We start from the raw sequence: 10479 nt of genomic DNA, 5'->3' as shown, positions 1-10479 counted from the left end.
AGGAATCTTCACTGGGATTAAAAGGAGTACCTAGTAGATATTGAATTTCAACAGCAGCTGAATTCTTCACTTCCAGAATTACCTGTAAAAGTCGCTGCCAGTATCTTTCCTGTGCTTTTGAAAAATTTAGAAATTAAACTTCAACATGGGACAAGGTATTTATTACTGCAATTGATATTTTTCAGAAAATTAGATGTGCATATATATTTTAATTGTATAAAGTATTCACAGGGAGTTGATAAACTACTATATTTTTCTAACCAGTTTAAATTGACTTTTTTGAAAATTTGCCCAGCTTCTGCAAAATTAAAATTGGTGTACATTTCAAACATCAAATAATTCTTCTTCATACTTGAGGTTACTGATCAAGACAGATTCCTTAACATAATATTTGTCTATCAAAAATTGTGGACTCCTCCAAATTCATGAAGCCAAGCAAAGTTTACATGAAATATGATCACAAAAATTTTGTTCCCAGACACAATATGAAGACTTTGTATTTGAAACAAAGGAAAAAATCAGTTTGACTATATCATTTGTTACCTGCACTCCAAACAGACCAACATAAATATCTGCAGGAATGTGTGAGAATTAGAGTCTAAGAAGCTTGCACAGCTCAAGTAAGAAAGTTTCATCTACATTAATTCTTCTTTACCTTTGTGGATGACAATCACTAGAACCAGATTTGCAGGAGTTTTTTATTCTCTCTTGGGTAGACAAGCTTTTTTTTTTTTAGCACAAGTTAAACAATTTCAAAGCTTTTTTGCAGTTTGCTTTTTTTAATATTAATCCCTAAAATACTTGCCCTCCTTACAATGAAACAAAATAACTTTATGGTCCCATGTGCTAATGCCTGTTGTGACAGAAGCACAATTTGGAGAAAAACTAGATGTAATTCAGTGTGGGACTCAATGCATTAATGTAATTTCATAGACCATATATTAACAAACTACAATACTCTGCCCAACAGCTTCAGTGACTAAGACACTGCGGAGAAAATGTTAACCATTCTTTTTTTCTGGTTAACTAGGATTGGATAGCACAAACTATATTTTGAAATGTATGAAAGCTCTCTAGTATACACACCAATTCATATAGTAGCTTCTTCCTAACATCGTTTAGGATTTCCCAGTGTTATCTGATTTGTAAGGAGAAGTCCAGCCATATACAGCAATATTATTTTCGCAGAAGCAGAGCATTTGCTGCTTCCTGCGGACGTGGGCTATACATGGTTCATAGGCAGAAAAGTGTACTGTTCAGAAATGTGAAGATGACGAACTTTTTTTATGTGCTGTTCATGCTTGTTTTAAGGTGAGTTTAGAATGAAATGCATTTAAGTTCATGATTATATTTTAGCATGACTAAAAAGAAAGATCTTTAAAGGCTCCCATAAAGGAATAACTACAAGGGTAAAGGGTGACATGATATGGATAATAAATATCACCATATGTACTAAACATCTTTAAAGGCATACAGAAAAATCCACATTAAACTTGAAGTCTCCCTAGATTCCCCCAAATGCTGTATTTGGTAATGAGATGTCTAAAGTTCTAATCCATCCTAAGAACTAATGAACAAGTAAAGTCTTTTCCTTCCAATAAAACAGTAACAGAAGATTCTTTCTTTAAGCTCACCTTGCTGCCTAACACCTGCAGGGTTTTTTCACCATCTTTCCGTAGCACTGTAATGATACCACAGACACTGAGTTGTTCCTTCTCTTAAGACCAATCTAAGTGGTACTTTTGTCTCTTAGCAGGCCCGTAGATTTCAGTGTGATCGCTACCTTGCAGCAAGTTAAGATATGCAGGAGCACTATCTGACGTACAGTAACACAGAAGCTGTAAAAAGATTCCATCACCACAGGAATATCTTAGTACTCCACAATGTTGTGAAGATAACTATGAAAAGCATATTTTGTGGTGTACAATCTGATTCTGAGTGATATTACTCTTCTAGCTGCTCCTGAGTTCAATGGGTGCTATGCCATGTGTATTCTGTTAAAGTGGTACCTAACATCTAAATAATCAAGACAACAGTGTCCAGAGGCATTTCTGTTCCAGACAGCTGGTATTTTCTACTTTAGGACTGATTTTTTTTTGCAAATTTAATTGTTAACATGGGAATAAAAGATGTTTTTAAAACTGTATAATTCTTCAGATAAGCATGAATGATTCTGCAGCTTCTATACTGTAGGAGCACCTCTCTGTGGTTGTTTTTCTTTTTTGATTCACTCAAATATAAGTCCAAGAGTATTTCAGATGTATACACTTCTGGAAAACAATTGAAAAGAATAGCTATTTATTGTCTTGCTATTTCTTGAGAAACATAATACCATATGTTTACATTGCAGGAGTTAATAAATTATGGCAATTTCCTCAAGGCATTGTCAAACTGTGTGAATTTGTGTATCTGATCAAATATTTATTAGCTGCAGTCTCTTCTTACACTGACTTTTTCTTTTCATTTATTGCTCTAGGTCTTACTGTGAAACACTAAGGTGATACTCATGGGCATATGCCCCCAAAAGAAAGGCAATCATTATGAAATACCCGACTTCAAAACCAGAGGCTGCCTGAATTTTAATTTTTTTTTTTTTTTTTTCCTTTAAGTAAACTGTCACACTATTTAGTTACATGGCCTATATTAAAATTAAAGATAAATAAAATTTCATTATCTAAGCTGATAACAGATATTAATTTCTATTTAATGCTGTCCTATGCTTTTTATACTTATATTTAATCTCTTCTCATTGCTGTATAACTCTATAGAATGTGATTTGTTCTGATTTTTCATTCAATGTTTACTGTCTTGGGAGAGGTCTGCTCTACACTGTTTTCCTCTTCTATAAAAATGTTAGATGTGCAACATATTCATTGTACTGAACAAGTCCAAAACTTTGGAATCAGTAAATGTACCAATTAGCCTTTGTGGGAGACTGATAGTTGAACAAAAATGAAATGCCAATGAAAAAGGAAATATGTGCGAATTTCCCAATGACTCAGTTTCAGCACTGAGCCACCATTAAGTCTTCTGGGTGCAATGCCCTGTTTCAATGCAGTTCACTCAGAGGAGGCAATCTGTGCTGCTGACCCAGCAGGAGCAGATTGTCCACAGTGTTACAAGAGCACTAAGGAACGGTGCATCTCCTGTTTTCTTCCATGACCAATCCTCCAGCACCTTTGAGTAAAGCAGGACTTCCTGGTGGTGGCAGAGATAACCTAATGATAACCCCTTCATCTACAATGTTAATTTCAGAGTTTTGTTTACCCTGTCATATTGGATAGGTTCATAGGGTAGAGAAACATCTTCTGGGCTGTGATCAAACACGTTTTGCAACAGGACTTTGTTTCTCTGAGCAAGGCACAGCAAGTTGTCAGTATCACTTTTATAATTTCAATATCTCTGTGTCTATTTTAAAATAGCTTGAAAGAAAAAATGTGTTTTGCTCAAGAAAATGTCACATCCTTGGGTTTTCTCCATTTCTGTAGGGGCATAAGAAACTTTGGAGGATCCTGTTTTCAACAGTTTCACTGTAGGAAATGGTAGGTATATAGAGAAAACCAGAGGCACCATCTTCTCATTCTATTCCCTTTAATATCCCTCATAGATTCTTCATTTACCTCAGAGGATGTAAGCCAAAACAGGCCATGAAGACATTGTGTAAATAATAATCTTTATAATATCTCACATTCTCTAAAACGGAGACATCTTCAGAGCTAAGCTAAATTGACATACTGCTGAAGAATGCAAACAAATGCACACAGGCAAAATAATTCTGAATTACGGCTTACAAAAATACACATTTCATAAATAACAATAGCGAGAAAGAAGAATGCGAAGTCACAGACTTGCGAGATCTATGTATTTATTTAGATTCACACAAATAGTTGAAGAGGTGCCTACGCTGAGCCCTGGGCATCCTTGACAATTATGAAAAAGCATAAGCAACATAAAGAATGAAGCACCCTGCAGCAATCTCTGCCATCCACAGCACTGTGTATTAGACCTTACAGCAACAGGAAATTAAGAGAAACCATGCCTCCCTTGTACCCTTTCTCCCCAAGCACCCTTCCAAGAGAAACTTAGGTGCAGGGCCATGTGATGCATATAATATTGCTGTTTGGTTATTTCATTACTGAGAGTTTCTTTGCATAAGATAGATAGATAGGTATCTCCTCTATGTGTGTGTGTATAGTTTTGTATGAAATGCGAGAAATAATGGTTTCCATTTCATTTGTTCTGTGGTGGTGAACAAGAAATCCTCAATAAGTAATCACTGGCTGACACCTTGTTATAGATTCATACACAATGTTTGACCTTATATGCTGGCTTTTAATATTTTTTCTTTGTATAATCAATCAAACATGCATATGGACAATTGATATAGCTAGAAGAAATTTAACATCCGTCCCAAGATTCCTAAATGATACATCAAAGATAAAGACCTTGAGTCTACAATATTAAACCAGTTTGGAGAAATCTAAATTTTAAACTTGAAGTTGTTAATAAAACAATAGTCACGTTGTTCCATTAGCTTGGCCCTGGACACTGGTATAAAGGGGGGCAATATTTAGGTATTAAGCAGTACTCTGTTTCAGATTCTGAATTATTTAGGCACACTAAACCATTGAAATCAGGAAAACTTTGTCCACAGAACTAGTCAAATATCTGAAGTGTCGGGGGTTTTAAGTCAGGAAACCAATTGATCATATCTTTAAGAGACTTTATTAGGAGTTTCATTAGGAGAACACTTCTGTCTTATCAGTTAGTGGCAGTTCAAATTTTACACAGGGCAGAATATTCTGTCATTCTGTCCTGGGGAGTGCTTCCATGTGCTAATCCTTTTTGCTTGTTTGCTTTTTCCTTCTACATTCTGAGAAGAGGCATGAGGGAACCATGAGGTGTTTAGTGTGACTGCATGAGGCTGGGTCAGAGAGATGTGTCTCTGTCTATTTGATTCTAAAAGCAGTCAGGTTTGGATTTTGATGTGCACTTGGAGAAAGGTAACTACTGCACACATGTTCTGAAGGTGTCTGTTAAGATGAAGATTACTCCTTTTTCACCCAAATACTTATCTGTGTTTGAAAACTATATAGAATGTGATTCAAGTTTTCAAAAATTATTATCACCTCTTCAGTTAAAACAGCCAAGTAGAAAGATTTGTTACAAAAATATTAGGACTTAAGCAATTAGTATGAATTAAAATGTCTGAGTTTGAAAGCATCACAAGAAACCATATAGAGTGAAGGTTAAAAAAATAAGGCCTGTGTTAATAAACAAGGAGATGACTGTTACCATTAAAACCAGTAAACACTGAGGAATCTGGGTTTTTGCAGCAAGACTAAAAGGGTTATGTTTCAATAGGGTCACAGCACAGGTGAATTGTTGGCAGGTAACCTTCACTCTGAGAACAAAAAGAACGCAACATAGTTATAGCCCACTGCATAAGCACCTTCCCCTTGTTATCGCAACAGGAAGACAGACTGCACACATACAGATACCCCAAACGAGGAAACACTAACAGTGGACAGTAACTGGCCTCAGAATGATAGAGGTTTAAAGTAAGCAAGATTCCAAGGCAAAAGACTGTGCTATAATTCTTTGACTTGTAAAAGGGTTAAAAACCAGTTCAAAAACCAGTTCATTGTAAGCAGTCAAGAGAAATACAGGAGATGTAGCAAGGTCTTGATACCAGCCATCACTTGTCCTCCATGCTCATACAAGGGATCTTGACCAGACCGCAAAGATCTTGGCCAGAGATACACACACCTTGGTGCCTGTGAGCATGAAAATACAAGAACGTGAGTGAGTGAAATCCAAGAGAATGAGTGTGAATGACTTGGATCAGTTTTGTTTAAAATAAATACCACCTTCGCCTTCCATAAGGTTTTCTGCTGAGTTTTGATATACTAAATTCCTACAAAAGCAGGCACTTAATTGTTTCCAGAGACCTGTTTAAATTTTATGAAGTGTGTGACACTTTTGTGTCCACAAAGGAAACTAAGCCAAATTTGATTCCAATGTCCTCATTTTCTTTCTTTCTCCAGAGATGTCAATGTGCTTTGCTTTTCATACAGAGATGGAAAGATGATAACTAAATTACTTCTCCACCTGTTTATATATGATACCTTGTCTCTAGGCAGATCACTCAAGGCTTTACAGGAAGATTTTCAAAGGTACAAATGGCAATTAGGTATGTAACTCAACTGAGAAAACTACAAGAATTTTATTACAGAAATATTTCCATAAGGAAAATGCAAATAAATTTATTTTTATTTTATTTTCTAATATGAATCCATGTTTCTAATGAATGCAGTGCTGTAACTGCTGTAAAAATGTTTTCACACTGAAAGTTTACCTTCATCTCTACAATTATAATCATAGAAGCCTAAACAAGATGAGGTGAAAAGGAGAATTTGTGATTGTAAATGCTTTGGGTAAAGTGGGGAAATACAGAGAGGCAAGAGCACTTTTACCCTAGTATTGTCTACCATATTCACTTACAAGTATGATGATAGCATTTGTCACTATTTTGAGACTTAAAGCTCATCTTACATATGCTGTTAACCTTTCAGAATGAAAACACCAATGACTATGTTACATGAATGGTAAAAGTAATGTGACTTAATATTTTATATAGAGCTGGGTTTAGACTATTTATGAATGTTATATTTAATCTGAACTAATTTGCACTTTCATTGGGGAGCATTTCTGGGACCAAAACAATAATTCCACTTTTTTTTTGCTGGAGCTGGGTCTTTAGCCTGCAAAGGGAGAAAAAAGGATGCTGGAGGGAGAGAACAGAGTTTTCACTTATGGTTTCTTCCCTGATCACTTTTAACTGAATCAAAGAAGATGAAATAGGAAGTAAAGATGCTGCGTGAAGCCTCTGGCCACTCACTGTTCCAAAACAGATGGCTACAGGTAATTTGGAAGTTACAGCACTAACCATTTGCTTTTCATCCATCTCACACTGGTTTAACAGAATCTCATGAATAACCAGTTTCCTGATGATTCCTGGAATCATTCTTAGATGGAACCAGCTCCAAGAACAGAACAATATTGATTATCTACCTTTTGCATTGTTCTGGCAGCAGAAAAGAAATGGAAAGCTGAACTAACAGGTCATATCCTTGGTCGACCAAAGTTTTGCCCTGGGGTATTGGAGGTATAACTGTTCTGGCAATCCCCAGCTGGTAGTGAGATTAGGGAATAAATTTTCAAGCAGCTTTATGCTAGAGGCTGGTCTGGTAAAAGATAAGGAGAATGGGATGATTTACATTATTTGAGGTCTTTTCCTATATTGATTTTAGGCAGACCTAGGATCCTTGCTCCAAATACTCCACAGGCACCCACACCGGGTCTGTGGACTTTCGATGATGAGACTGGTCTGTCAAAGCACCTGGGATAATTCAGTAACTTCTGTTTTCTGGAAGAGAACTGAACTTTACAGGAAGAATTGGGTAGAACTCTTAGAGCAAGAGACACAGAGTTTTGAATAAAGATTGAGTTGTCAGAATATTACAGATCCTGTAATATATACAATAACATAACAGAAATCACAGTTGTTAAGAAAATGTGCAGAAAGCCCAAGTGTGAGGTAATATATTAGCCAGCTTTTCTTCTCGTCACTTTCTCCTCTAAAATATAATGACTTGTTGTGGTTTGGGTTTTGTTGCTGTGGTGGTGGTTTTTGGGTTTTTTTGAGGGGTTTTTTTGGAGGGTTTTTTTGGGGGATGAGGGTGTCCCTGAGAGTTCTTATGGTTTCTATTCAATCTTATTTTATTCCAATTCTGTAAAGCAGCATTCCACATTGGGGTTTCTTGTGGTCAGTTTAGAGCTTCTGTCCTGGCAATGTGTAGATGACTGAGTAATTTTGGATGAGCCACAGAACACAATTCAAGGCTGTGTACATATATCTACACTTGTTCTGAACGAGTAATCACATGTGGTAGAAGTCCCTTAAATATTATTTATGTTCCAGGAAGAAGGCAGCGTTATAACATACTGTCCTCAGCCAAACTAAGTACACAGAGTAAAGCAGCACACAGTCGTGATTATGCTGTTTTTAAAACACAGGCCTCTATGCGTATACTTAGGTATACTCTAAAAGCAGTAACATAGCTCACTGAGCCTAAGTCTCTACTGTCAGGTATAGTCTAACATCATAGATGCCCTGTGGAATATTAAAACTCATCTTTTGATTGTTCATTACACTGACTTTGCATGGAAGTAAATTATCCTTAAATCTTGCAGGACAATATAGATTTGGTCCTAGTTAATTCATTCATGGAGAATTTTGCTTTGATAAAATCACTCCTGTATATCTTTATTTGTAAAATTAGCGATACTGTGGCCTCAACTACTATCAGAGTTCACGCATTATTACCAACTTTTTCTCTTTGCTCAGAATAACATCTAGAATGCTAAAAGCTCCTATTACACTGTGAACGAAAATATGAATTTCTGTAATTAGGAACACAAGCAATGTAAACTTAAATGAAGGTCATATCCTTACAAGGAGATTTATAATGAGGGTGACAAGTACACATGCCACTGAAACATAATCCTCTGAACTGCACTGCACAGAAGTTGTAGTAATGATTCATTGGGTTTGTGCTTTAATTAATTCAGTGTTGGGTGAAATCTCTTGTGTCTTGATTTTATTGTCTCTTTGTGACATTTGCCACATAATTATCACCTTTTAATGTTTCATAAGATCTCCCAACTATCTTCTGTTCTCAGTAAAATTATTTTCACAGTTCGTCTATAGCATTATGATTGATTCTTTAGAAAAATTAGATCATTGTATTGCAGCACAGACTCCTAATGCCCAAAACTCAAAGCTATAATAGATCAGCATTTCCACGTTTTCAAGGGAAAGTCTTGTAAATTAAGGATTTATAACAGGAGTTGTACTGCAATTTCAAATTTCTCCTTTCATCAGATGTTTAAAAAGAGTAAAAAAGAGTTCTGAACATCAATAATTTTTTATTACTTTCAGACAAGAACCTTTGCTTATGTAGGTTTGAAGAATCTTGATCAAATTATATTTCTGGTTAATTTTTAGTTCTAAAAATTATTGAAAGTAGAAACTACTTGGAATCCTCTCAGTGCTCTCTCAAATGCTCTGTGTGCTAGCCATTGATACATCATTCTTGTGTTATTTCTAATTGTACCTTTTGAAATTAAATATATTCCAGCTACAAAAAGTAAATTCTTCTGCATGTACTGAACTTAAAATTAACACAATAGATATATTTTCCATTGAAACTATTTCCATAAATTAGGTAAGATCAAGTCTGAAAAATCTTAAAAAGTTTCCTCAGTGATTATTCTAGTTGTATAGCTTTCTATGCTATTACAGAGCAGTATGGATTTAAATAGTTTATTTTGCCTTAATTTTATTCTGCATTTAAATGTTTTTTACTCGAGGACATTGATACATTATGCTACCACAAATGGAAAAAACAATGTCCTTGGTGAAATGTGTGAGCTGTGCTAATTAACATATAGTTTTCATAGTGCCTCGCAAAGGAGTAATTATTGAAATAGTTCAGTGCATCAGGTAAAAAAAAAAATTATTTAGTACAACAGGTTGAAATATTTGTGTTAATATTTCATGTTAACATCATGAAAGTGTTAAGACAACAACCCTGAAATTCATTGTTAAAATTCATCCAATATAGAAGTGTAAAAATAAGGTCCTCTTGGTGAAATTAGCATGACAAAAAAGGATGAAAAACGGTATCAGGTCAGAACTTCCAAGTGCACAGACCTAGCAGCTTTGAAAAGATCTTCTCAAAATTAAATAATTTCATCTGTTTCAGTTTACTGTGATACAGCAATGCCTAAAATTACCACTTCCCTTAAAGAGAAGCTCTGCAGTGGACAATATTTTATAAGACACTTTATGAGTTCAATTTATTACTTGAAAATGCTTCCATTTATGTGTATCAGGATACTGAATTGAGTTCTCTAATGCTACTTGAGTTACGTATTTTCAAGTCAGCTAAACTGTAATACTGGCACAGTTAGTTTTAGTGAGACAGAGGCAGCCATGACACCGTCCTTTTTCTCACAGCAGTATCTGTTAACTGTACATCTTTGACAACAGTTTGGAATCAGGTAGTTCTAAGATTGAAGGAATACCACCTGTCTGGTCCAAAACCCATGGCACACTTACACAAGGTATAACTGGTGTCTATATGTTTTGACTTTTTAGGTTGGATCCTAAAGGGGAGGATTTATGTATTGCAGTCCAGGATTGCAGAAGAAGCAGTAAATGGCAAGAGCTATCCAGAAGTACTGTAGGAGAATGTTCTCTGACATTTCCAGCCTCAATCAACTCTGACCAGTCTTTAGCTCATATTGGTCAATTGTAGATGCACCTGCAAAGGGAAAATCACAGCCATTGTAGACACAGATTGTTTACCTGTGAGACTTCAGAGCCTGTGTATCATGGAAGATCAGTGCAAT

Source organism: Leptosomus discolor, chromosome 6, assembly GCF_034619465.1.
Source record: "Leptosomus discolor isolate bLepDis1 chromosome 6, bLepDis1.hap2, whole genome shotgun sequence".
Taxonomy (NCBI): domain Eukaryota; kingdom Metazoa; phylum Chordata; class Aves; order Leptosomiformes; family Leptosomidae; genus Leptosomus; species Leptosomus discolor.
The sequence above is the reverse complement of the archived record's forward strand: the minus strand, read 5'-3'. Positions refer to the sequence as shown.